At 41.1% G+C, this 12,914-nt stretch overlaps 1 long non-coding RNA gene across 1 annotated transcript; it reads right to left on the bottom strand.

Moving 5' to 3' along the window:
• Positions 1-861: 861 nt before the first annotated feature.
• On the bottom strand, positions 862-3,444 carry LOC145860848 (uncharacterized). The gene is made up of 2 exons (XR_014380568.1): positions 3,043-3,444; positions 862-1,106 (listed from the first exon to the last, which is right to left on the bottom strand). It is a non-coding gene; the product is annotated as an uncharacterized LOC145860848 (long non-coding RNA).
• Between the last annotated feature and the right edge of the window lie 9,470 nt (positions 3,445-12,914).

Raw genomic sequence — 12,914 nt, 5'->3', positions numbered from 1 at the left:
TGTTAATATGTATATGTTAGTGTTAATGTGTTAATATATATATGTTAGTGTTAATATGTATTTCTTAATGTTAATATGTGTTAATATGTGTTAATATGTATATGTTAGTGTTAATATGTATGTGTTAGTGTTAATATGTATGTGTTAGTGTTAATATGTATATGTTAGTGTTAATATGTATGTCTTAGTGTTAATATGTATGTGTTAGTGTTAATATGCATGTGGTATTAATATGTATATGTTAGTGTTAATATGTATGTGTTAGTGTTAATATGTATGTGTTAGTGTTAATATGTATGTGTTAGTGTTAATATGTATGTGCACAGTTATGCTTGACCCTTTTGAGTGGCTTTATGTTTGTCTGGTCTGTGGCTACTCTAGGGACTAATTCTCAACATATTTAGTTCTACATTTAGCTACAACTGAAACAACGGTTCCCTCTGTGTGACTTCACACTAGTCTTATCATATGCTTCCTCCTGTTGGATGAAGAAGGAACTGCAAGAATATTGTGTCTGCTTGATATACAAAAAAGGGGCACTTCTGTTTAGTAACACCAGGAGGCAGTATTTCATTACATCTATTTCAGGCCATGTCTGGAAACAATTTGTCTAATCTCAGCACAAAGAACCAAATCAGCAACTCGGCAGTGGAAGAATAAGTGCCAAATTGTCATACTGAGTAAAGATAAAGATACCTTAGTAGACTCAAGTAAAAGTCAGTCACCAAGTGAAATACTACTGCGTAAAAGTCTCAAAGTATCTGGTTTTAAATATACTTAAGTATTAAAATTAATATTAAATGTGAAAATATACTTAAGTATCAAAAGTAAATGCTATAAATCAGTAAGTACACCAGAAAGCATGATTTCCTTGTTTTTTATTTATTGACGGGATAGCCATGGGCACACTTCAACACTAAGACATCAATTACAAACAATGCCTTTGTGTTAAAGACATCCTCCAGCGTTGTTTTTACGTTTAATGTTGGAAAGCGACATCCCAAGTATAAACAGAGTAAAGTACATTTTCTTTTTTTAGACACAACTGCACACTTCAAGGAGTTGGTTTGATGGGAATTTGTGATGTCATCGTTCTCCCCTCTTGCCTGAGGAGCATCAGAGAACAAAAGAGTAAAGATCCCTCCCCACTTGTGCTATGTCATAACATACCTGGACCACCTATTGAGATGTCCATTTTGTTAAGTAAATCAGGTGTTAAATGAGGTGTAAAGGAGACTGGAGTACCACTTTAAGTGGGTCCACCAGGTCAGTAGGGAAGACCACATGTTCTTTTGATAAGTGTGTGTAATGGGCCATTTTCCTGTCCTGCTAAAATGTAACAAGTACCTTTTGGGTGTCAGGGAAAATGTATGGGGTAAAAAGTACATATTTTCTTTAGGAATATAGTGGAGTAAAAGTAAAAGTAAAATAGTAAAGAAAAGTACAGACACCCCAAAAAACTACTTAATTCCTTAGAGTCTTAGACGTTATTTGATAAAATATTGATTTGGGCCTTTAATATTAAGCCCATAGAAACGCATTGAATAACAAATTCATAAATGGCAAAATGGAAAGTAAAAAAATGTATCATAAATTTTGAAGTGTCTGTCCTAAATCTAGGAGATATATATATATATATATATATATATATATAAAAAAATACACATATTTAACCACTTTTTTTTTCAGTAGGCACAAAACTACCTTCATACTTCCATAAAATAAATAAATAAACCTGTACAGGTTACCTTCAGACGAGGCCCGACACTTGTGGGGGTCGTAACCATCAAACCGTTTTTGTGAGAAGACAGAATTTCGAGATGTCTTATGGTCTGACAAACACTGCTCTAGCTCTGCCACCTTTCACCGCAGATGGGGAGGTGAGACCCTGGCAGATGTGCTGGATTGAGACGCATCCAATGCATATAGACAGATATCTCTAGCTTAAACTGACGGATTTTGATGGGGACTTTTTTGTTATGTAACATAGATCGTCGCACAAGTGCATCAATCGACTTTAGGGGGTTAAGTAGTACTTGAAAGGCCCAGTGCAGTATTTATATTTATTTACACACTATGAGGTTGGATTAATATTGTGAAATATTGTGAAACAATGATAATGCCCTTTTAGTGGAGGAGCTGTTTGAAAAGACCAGCTACATTTCTGCCTGTTTTGGTGGGATGGAGTTTTGGCCTGCCTGGTGACATCAACAGGCAGTACATTAGTTAATAGACCAATAATAAAAAGAGTTCCAAACCTCTCTGCCAATAAAAAGAGTACCAAACCTCTCAGTCAATAACAGCTAGTTTTCAGTTCTTCCCTCCCCACTGAGACGAGTCCTAGACAGTCCTAGGAAAATTCTTGGTTGAAAAATGAATCTTTGCTAAGAAGCTATTTTTGTTAATTTGCGATTTTTTTTTATTGAAAACAATCACAGGAAGGTACTTAATTGTTAACCAGAAATGATTTGATATTGAGGTAAAAATGGTTGCATTGGACCTTTAAAGTATTTTTACTAAATCAGGCGACTTTACACCACTGTAACTCGGTTGTGTGAAGACTGTGACCAGAGACAACCATTTTTTAGGTGTCTTTTAGACTCAACTCCTTGATGGAAAAAAGTGGGTAACACTCTATTTGGATATTCCATCTGTAGTTGCTCTACAAACTATCAGTAACATTTCAACTACAGTTGAAGTCGGAAGTTTACATACACTTAGGTTGGAGTCATTAAAACTCGTTTTTCAACCACTCCACAAATTTCTTGTTAACAAACTATAGTTTTGGCAAGTCGGTTAGGACATCTACTTTGTGCATGACACAAGTAATTTTTCAAACAATTGTTTACAGACAGATTATTTAACTTATCATTCACTGTATCACAATTCCAGTGGGTCAGAAGTTTACATACACTAAGTTGACTGTGCCTTTAAACAGCTTGGAAAATTCCAGAAAATGATGTCATGGCTTCAGAAGCTTCTGATATTTGACGTCATTTGAGTAAATTGGAGGTGTACCTGTGGATGTATTTCAAGGCCTACCTTCAAACTCAGTGCCTCTTTGCTTGACATCATGGGAAAATCAAAAGAAATTAGCCAAGACCTCCGAAAAAATGTTGTAGACCTCCACAATCTGGTTCATCCTTGGGAGCAATTTCCAAACGAGTGAAGGTACCACGTTCATCTGTACAAACAATAGTACGCAAGTATAAACACCATGGGACCACGCAGCCATCATACCGCTCAGGAAGGTGACGCGTTCTGTCTCCTAGAGATGAACATACTTTGGTGCGAAAAGTGCATATCAATCCCAGAACAACAGCAAAAGACCTTGTGAAGATGCTGGTGGAAACAGGTACAGAAGTATCTATATCCACAGTAAAACTAGTCCTATATCGACATAGCCTGAAAGGCCGCTCAGCAAGGAAGAAGCCACTGCTCCAAAACCTCCATAAAAAAGCCAGACTACGGTTTGCAACTGCACATGGGGACAATGACCTAATGGACAATGACCTCAAGCATACTTCCAAAGTTGTGGTAAAATGGCTTAATAAGGACAACAATGTCAAGGTATTGGAGTGGCCATCACAAAGCCCTGACCTCAATCCTGTAGAACATCTGTGGGCAGAACTGAAAAAGCGTGTGCGAGCAAGGAGGCCTACATACCTGACTTAGTTACACCAGCTCTGTCAGGAGGAATGAGCCAAAATTCACCCAACTTATTGTGGGAAGCTTGTGGAAGGCTATCCGAAACGTTTGACTCAAGTTAAACAATTTAAAGGCAATGCTACCAAATACTAATTGAGTGTATGTAAACTTCTGACCCACTGGGAATGTGATGAAATAAATAAAAGCTGAAAAAAATAATTATCTCTACTATTATTCTGACATTTCACATTCTTAAAATAAAGTGGTGATCCTAACTGACCTAAGACAGGGAATCTTTACTAGGATGACGTGTCAGGAATTGTGAAAAACTGAGTTTAAATGTATTTGGCTAAGGTGTATGTAAACTACCGACTTCATCTGTATCTATTAACCTTAACACTAACCCTAACTCTAACCTTATATAGTGTAACAAGTCCAATTAAACATTTTTGCAGTAAAAAAGTATCTGTTTGAATTGCTCTACTGTTTGATGGAACAGTAACCTCTTTCCTCATATTACTTCTGACCTTTAGCTCTGAAACCAGGAAACCAGCCATGAAAATATTGCTTCAGGTAGTGTTTGTTTCCATCCTAATAATGTTTCATACAAAGGGCATAACATTGTGTTTCATATTGGGGGTCTGGGTCAACACCCTTCTAGGGGTGGTCCAGGGACATGCCCCCCTGGGAGATTAAAAAAAATAGCTGTAAAATTGTTGTTTTTGGTGAATTTCTAAGGGATAATACATCCAAAACTTTCCTGATGTATTTGGTCAATATATCCCAACAACAACTGAAATACCAATTATTTCCATATTTCTTTAAACTGTTGGTCTAACTGTATCAGTTCAGAAAGTTACCACGCTTGCCAATTGTTTTTGTAGAACGACTATGAGAAAGTCAGTTCTGGGGTGCGTTCAGTTCGATTGAACGTTTGCTACATTGCATAACTGCTTGTACTGAGCGACACTTTTCCCCAAAACATTTTTCAACATTCTTGAACAGACTTTGAGGTAGCCTACATTTGCTAAGTTTGGGGGGGGGTGTGGTATGAAGCAACGAGTGACAGGGTTGTTTGAAGGGCAGTGGTGCATTTTGAATCCACAACCCCTCCCCGTTTTTAAACTGGTCCTTCAGAACTGTTTCCGTTTAATTGAACGTTGCATTACTTTTTTTTTTGTACTGAGATCAGTTTTGGTGACTTTTCTTCTCCAAAAATAATACAATGACAGGGACACCATTAAAATAGAATTTTTCCCTCCAAAAATGAGCCTAACAACATTAGTTCCATATTATCAGGCTGGTGTGCTATTTAGCAATATGCATTATTACCTGTAGCCTAACTGATTCTTGCAGAACAGTGGCTATAAACAAATAGGCTGAAGCATGGGGTTGTCCATCTGTATTTTTGCTAATCATTAGCTAGACCAGTGCTTCCCAAACCTTTTCTGTCATGGGCCCCTTTTATCACGGGGAAACATCATATGTCCCCTAACCTCCCCACAAAAATACTCCTATATGGTATAAGAATACATTTGGTTTCCCTTCTATATTGAAATCAAGACAAAATAAATTATGAAGGAAAAATAAAGCATCTTACTGTTGTGCAATGTCACATACCTGCCTATATATGAAGACTGGGCTGGGCCAATTTATTTAGTCGATTTTCTAAATTAAAATAAAATATAAAGGTGATTCTGGAAGTAGTCTTAGGGGATGATTATTAGGTTGCATAAACATGAGGAGTACCCCCCTCAACATTTTTTGTTGTAAACGTAAATAAGGATAAGAGGTTGCTGCTGCTGGTCAGAGTCTGTGAGACAGGCATGCTGCTGGTCAGAGTCTGTGAGACAGGCATGCTGCTGGTCAGAGTCTGTGAGACAGGCAAGCTGCTGGTCAGAGTCTGTGAGACAGGCATGCTGCTGGTCAGAGTCTGTTGAGACAGGCATGCTGCTGGTCAGAGTCTGTGAGACAGGCATGCTGCTGGTCAGAGTCTGTGAGACAGGCATGCTGCTGGTCAGAGTCTGTGAGACAGGCATGCTGCTGGTCATAGTCTGTGAGACAGGCATGCTGCTGGTCAGAGTCTGTGAGACAGGCATGCTGCTGGTCATAGTCTGTGAGACAGGCATGCTGCTGGTCAGAGTCTGTGAGACAGGCATGCTGCTGGTCAGAGTCTGTGAGACAGGCATGCGGCTGGTCATAGTCTGTGAGACAGGCATGCTGCTGGTCAGAGTCTGTGAGACAGGCATGCTGCTGGTCAGAGTCTGTGAGACAGGCATGCTGCTGGTCATAGTCTGTGAGACAGGCATGCTGCTGGTCAGAGTCTGTGAGACACACATGCTGCCTCTGACTAGGGAGAGTAACAGGCTTGCACACCTACATAAGGGTGTCAAAACCCCCAAAACCTACCACACAAGGTCAAAACATTCCATTACACCGTAGCCTCCGTGTCAACAGTATGTTTATGTTATAAAACATTTTCTGTTTATTGACCATATTAAAATATCATTGTAATTGCGCACACATTGATGTCAGACATGCACCTACCCCAATGTTCTGTTTCGGACCACTAGGATGAATGAGGAGCAGACTTCAGGAGCAGGACAAGACACCCTCTTTTTGCCTGATGACTGACATAAGGGTACGTATGTACGTAATGGTTATGATGGTCATAATGCTTCTTGACAGTGTCATAAAGTCTATTTTCTGTAAGTTATTTAAAATATGATGAAAAAAACGTGTAAATAATTCATTACAACAACAACAAAAGATTTAAGAAACAAACTTTCAAACCGAAGGAAACTTCTTGTGGGTTTTGACACTGTTATGTAGGTGTCATAACCAGCTATAAAATAACACAATATATGTCACAACAGGTGTAAACATAAGGGTCATGACAGTGTTATGACCATATTATGACAGGTTATGACAAGAATGTCAGATGTTATGACATATTATGACGTGGTTATGACTGTCTCATAACATATTATGACACAGGGTGTCAAGTAAAGTGTTACCGAGATGTGCATATCCTCACTTTGAAAAACATTATTTTCTATATAATTCTTATTCGTTGATGAATTGACCATGTTAAATGTGACTACTTCTTTATTTGCTACAAGTTAGCGCACAGATTGAAGGGTTTATTATGAAGAGAGAGGAGAGAGAGAAAGACAGAAGCTATTGCTCCGTTCTCCTTACAAGCCTTGCACAACGTTTTTTCCCTTCACAAACCAAGGCCTCTGAGGACCGGGCCAAACCAAAAGCATAATTGGCGGCGAGTGGATCAAATCATAAAATGAGGAATTTAATAGACCTGTGTAGTTTAAAGTCAGATGAAGCCAGTAGCTACGGTTGGAAAATAATTTCTAATCCCTCAAATTTATCATGGTATATTATTGAGGGGGTAAAATTGCCCTGTCTCTTCCCCTGCAAGTTACACGCCTGCATCATACACTGTCAACTTTCCTCAAAATCACAGTGAATTTTTAAAGTTTGCCCTAAAGGAGCCATGGTAATTCTTTGTTATCCCTGTGTTTGACTTTGCCAGTCCAGGGCACGTATCCACAAAGCATAACAGAGTAGGAGTTCTGATCTAGAATCAGTTTAGTCTTTTAAAACATAATGAATAAGATTATATGGACAGATCCTAGATCATCAAACCTACTCTGAGAGGCTTTGTGGATATGATCCCAGGTGTTGTCTGTGAGGATGTTGATGCTGGTGATACAGAATCTGAAGATGTAAGCACACTATCAGAATCGTATTTAGTTTTTTTATGTATTATTTCTTACATTGTTAGCCTAGAAAATCTTAAGTGTTATTACATACAGCCGGGAAGAACTATTGGATATCAGAGCGACGTCAATTTAGCAGCACTGTCACGATCCTCGTCTTCTGACGATATCGGGAAATCACTGTCGGAGAACGTGGACCAATACGCAGCAGGTTGTGTGCTCAACATCATGTTTATTAAACACGTTGATCACGAAAAAACAACAAATGCAGACAACACGACAGGAGACAGTTTCGCAGGCTATAACTAGCAGTGCAAAAAACAACTACCCACGAAACACAAAGACACACACACCCCACTATATAGGACTCCCAATCAAAGGCAACTCAACACACCTGCCTTCAATTGAGAGTCCAACCCCAATTAACTAGACATAGAAACACAGACATAGACCAGTGACAAACCCCATAAACATACATCAACTCCCCTCTGCCACGTCCTGACCAAACTACAATAACCAAATATACTCTATACTGATCAGGACGTGACAAGCACTACATCCAGGAATACGACTTTCCCGAAGTGGATCCTTTGTCCGCACCACCCAGGGCATTTGAACTGATCCCAGAGGCCGACCCAAAACAACGCCGCCGGTGAAGAGGTAGACGGAGCGGTCTTCTGGTCAGGCTTTGGAGGCGCGCACACCACCCACCGCTTCTGAGTATATTACTCGCAAATGTCCAGTCCCTAGATAACAAGGTTGACGAAATTAGGGCAAGGGTTGCTTTCCAGAGAGACATCAGGGATTGTAACATACTCTGATTCACAGAAACATGGCTCTCTCGGGATATGCTGTCGGAGTCGGTAAAGCCACCTGGATTCTTGGTGCGTCGCACCGACAGGAATACACATCTCTCTGGGAAGAAGAAGGGCGGGGGTGTATGTTTCATGATTAATGACTCATGTTGTAATTGTAACAACATACAGGAACTCAAGTCCTTTTGTGCACCTGACCTAGAACTCCTCACAATCAAATGCCGACCGTATTATAGTCTAAGAGAATTCTCTTCCCTTATTGTCACAGCCGTGTATATCCCCCCTCAAAGCGATACCACAACGGCCCTCAAAGAACTTCACGAGATTTTATGCAAACTGGAAACCATATATCCTGAGGTTGCATTTATTGTAGCTGGGGACTTTAACAAAGCTAATTTGAGAATAAGGCTACCTAAATTCTATCAGCATATCGTCTGTAGCACTCGCGCTGGAAAAACACTGGACCACTATTACCTCCCCCGCCCTCCTTTCGCAAATCTAACCACGACTCCATTTTGCTCCTCCCTTCCTATAGGCAGAAACTCAAACAGGTAGCACCCATTCTAAGGACTATTCAACGCTGGTCTAACCAATCAGAATCCACACTTCAAGATTGTTTTGATCACACGTATTTGTATATGTTCTGGGTAGCCTCAGAGAATAATATCAATGTATACGCTGATTCGGTGAGTGAGTTTATAAGGAAGTGTATAAGAGATGTTGCACCCACTGTGACTATTAAAACCTACCCTAACCAGAAACCGTGGATAGATGGTGGCATTCGCGCAAAACTGAAAGCATGAACCACCGCATTTAACCATGGAAAGGTGACTGGGAATATGGCCGAATACAAACAAGCAAAATGTGAGTATAGAGACAAAGTGGAATCACAATTCAACGGCTCAGACACAAGATGCATGTGGCAGGATTTACAAAAGGAAAACTACAAAAGGAAAACCAGCCACTTCACAGACACCGACGTCTTGCTCCAAGACAAACTAAACACCTTCTTTAACCGCTTTGAGGAGAATACAGTGCCACCGACGTGGCCCCTACCAAGGACTGTGGGCTCTCCTTCTCCATGGCCGACGTGAGTAAGACATTTAAACATGTTAACCCTCGCAAGGCTGCCGGCCCAGACGGCATCCCAAGCTGCGTCTTCAGAGCATGTTCAGACCAGCTGGCTGGTGTGTTTATGGATATATTCAATTTCTCCTTATCCCAGTCTGTTGTCCCCGCATGCTTCAATATGGCCACCATTGTTCCTGTACCCAAGAATGCAAAGGTAACTGAACTAAATGACTATCGCCAAGTGCTTTGAGAAACTAGTCAAGGATCATATCACCTCCTCCTTACCTGTCACCCTAGACCCACTTAAATTTGCTTACCGCCCCAATAGGTCCACAGACGATGCAATCGCCATCACACTTCCCTATCCCATCTGGACAAGAGGATTACCTATGTAAGAATGCTGTTCATTGACTACAGCTCAGCAGTCAACACCATAGTACTCTCTGTTAGATTCTGGGTTAAACATGGAACATTGTTATACTAGTGACATGATACATCAGGAGTAATACTATAGTATGAGTAGTGATAGAGACAGTTTTTTACATCAGAATTAATGGTTATCTGTAGGAGCCAGATGGCTTTGGAATGTGCTGGGTAAAGGGGAGGCAGTCATGGGAGTGCTATAGGTGATACGGGTGGAGAGCTTTTGATTAGGCACCTTAAGGGAGGAGAAGTGGTTTTTTACCCCATCACTTCATCTCGGAGTGTGGTGTCAGGAATTTAACCTCTCACTCAACGTCAACAAATCAAAGAAGACGATTGTGGACTTCAGGAAACAGCAAAGGGAGCACCCCTCCCCCTTATCCACATCGACGGGACAGCAGTGGAGGAGGTGGAAAGTTTCAAGTTCCTTGGCGTACACATCACGGACAAACTGAAATGGTCCACCCACACAGACAGTGTGGGGAAGAAGGCGCAACAGCACCTCTTCAACCTCACGAGGCTGAAGAAAGTTGGCTTTTCACCTAAAACCCTCACACACTTTTACAGATGCACAATTGAGAGCATCCTGTATCACTGCCAGGTACGGCAACTGCACCGCCCTCAACCACAGGGCTCTCCAAGTGGGAGGAGGGGGAGTGCGCATCACCGGGGGCAAACTAGGGCAGGATACCTACAGTACCCAATGTCACAGGAAGGCCAAAAAGATCTTCAAGGACAACAACCACCTGAGCCACTGCCTGTTCACCCCGCTACCATCCAGAAGCTGAGGTCAGTACAGGTGCATCAAAGCTGGGACCGAGAGACTGAAAAACAGCTTCTATCTCAAGGCCATCAGACTGGTAAACAGCCATCACTAGCACAGAGAGGCTGCTGCCTACATACAGACTTGAAATCACTGGCCACTTTAATACATGGAGCACTAGTCACTTTAATAATGCCACTTTAACAATGTTTAGATATCTTGCATTACTCATCTCATATGTATATACTGTATTCTATACTATCTATTGCATCTTAGCCTATGCCACACTGACATTGGTCATCCACATATTTATATGCATATATTCTTATTCTATTCCTTTACTTAGATTTGTGTGTATTAGGTAGTTGTTGTGGAATTGTTAGATATTACTTGTTAGATATTGCTGCACAGTTGGAACTAGAAGCACAAGCATTTCGCTACACTCGCAATAACATCTGCTAAACATGTGTATGTGAGCAATAAAATTGGATTTTATTTGATTTGTCTTGTCGGCTCATTCCCATGCAGTCCCCTCCAGCTCTTCTGTGCCCTAGAACTGGTGCCTTCATAAGCAACCCACAGTAGATCTGAGATCTTCTAGACTCCTGGGCTGTCTGAACTCATCCCCAGAGATGTGCAGTGCTTGCATGGAATGGAACACCAATGTAAAAAAAGTATTTGATTATACAGTGCTTTCGGAAAGTTTTCAGACACCTTGACTTTTTCCACATTTTGTTACATTACAGCCTTATTCTAAATTGGATTACATTTTTTTTTTTAAATCATAAATCTGCACTCAATACCCCATAATGACAAAGGAAAAACAGGTTTTTAGAAAAATCTTGAAAAATGTATAAAAACCTTAACTCAGTACTTTGTTGAAGCACCTTTGGCAGCGATTACAGCCTTGAGTCTTCTTGGGTATGATGCTACAAGCTTGGCACACGTGTATTTGGAGAATTTCTCCCATTCTTCGCTGCAGATCCTCTCAAACTCTGTCAGGTTGGATGTGGAGCATCGCTGCACAGCTATTTTCAGGCCTCCCCAGTGATGTTTGATCAGGTTCATGTCTGGGCTCTGGCTGGACCAACTCAAGGAAATTCAGAGACTTGTCCCAAAGCCACTCCTGCGTTGTCTTGGCTGTGTGATTAGGGTCGTTGTCCTGTTGGAGGACCCCAGTCTGAGGTCCTGAACACTCTGGAGCAGGTTTTCATCAAAATATTTCTGTACTTTGCTCCGTTCATCTTTCCTTCGATAATGACTAGTCTCCCAGTCCCTGCCGCTGAAAAGCATCCGTACAGGATGATGCTGCCACCACCATGCTTCACCGTAGGGATGGTGCCAGGTTTCCTCCAGACGTGACGCTTGGCATTCGGGCCAAAGAGTTCAATCTTGGTTTCATCAGACCAGAGAATCTTGTTTCTCATGGTCTGAGAGTCCTTTAGGTGCCTTTTGGCAAATTCCAACGGGCTGTCACGTGCCTTTTACTGAGAAGTGGCTTCCGTCTGGCCACTCTACCATAAAGGCTTGATTGGTGGAGTGCTGCAGAGATGGTTGTCCTTCTGGAAGGTTCTCCCATCTCCACAGAGGAACTTTGGAGCTCTGTCAGAGTGATCAAGGCCCTTCTCCCCCAATTGCTCAGTTTGGCCGGGCGGCCAGCTGTAGGAAGAGTCTTGGTGGTTCTAAACTTCTTCCATTTAAGAATGATGGAGGCCATCGTGTTCTTTGGGACCTTTAATGCTGCAGACATTTTTTGGTACCCTTCCCCAGATGTGTGCCCCGACACAATCCTGTCTCGGAGTTCCACGGACAATTCCTTCAACCTCATGGCTTGGTTTTTGCTCTGACGTGCACTGTCCACTGTGGGACCTTATATAGACAGGTGTGTACCTTTCCAAATCATGTCCAATCAATTGAATTTACCACAGGTGGACTTCAATCAAGTTGCAGAAACATCTCAAGGATGATGAATGGAAACAGGATGCACCTCTAAAAACCTCTTTCACTTTGTCATTATGTGGTATTGTGTGTAGATTGATGATTATTTTTATTTATTTAATCCATTTTAGAATAAGGCTGTAACGTAACAAAATGTAGAAAAAGGTAAGAGGTCTGAATACTTTCTGAATGCACTGTAGATAGATATACCATCAAAGGTTTCACACTCCAGTGGGGGGGGGGCGGTGACACGGTTGTTAGAGGATTATGGAATCTAGGTTCTGTGTGGGAGTGCCTGTCCCTTTGGGCACAGATGTAATTTCAACGTCTAATTTAGGTTTACATTTGGTTGAGATGTCAACTAACGTGAATTCAACCAACAAATGTCACTGCGTCATTGAATTTAGGTTAACAGTTGGGTGAAAAGCGTAATATTTGTTGTTGAAATGATGTGGAAACTATGATGATGCAACCAGTTTTTGCCTAGTGGGGTGGTACTATTTTAGAAATAACTAGAGT

This window comes from Salmo salar, chromosome 15 (genome assembly GCF_965601325.2).
Source record: "Salmo salar chromosome 15, fSalSal1, whole genome shotgun sequence".
NCBI lineage: Eukaryota > Metazoa > Chordata > Actinopteri > Salmoniformes > Salmonidae > Salmo > Salmo salar.
Note: the sequence above shows the minus strand (reverse complement) of the source record. Positions and strands in the feature narration are given on the sequence as shown.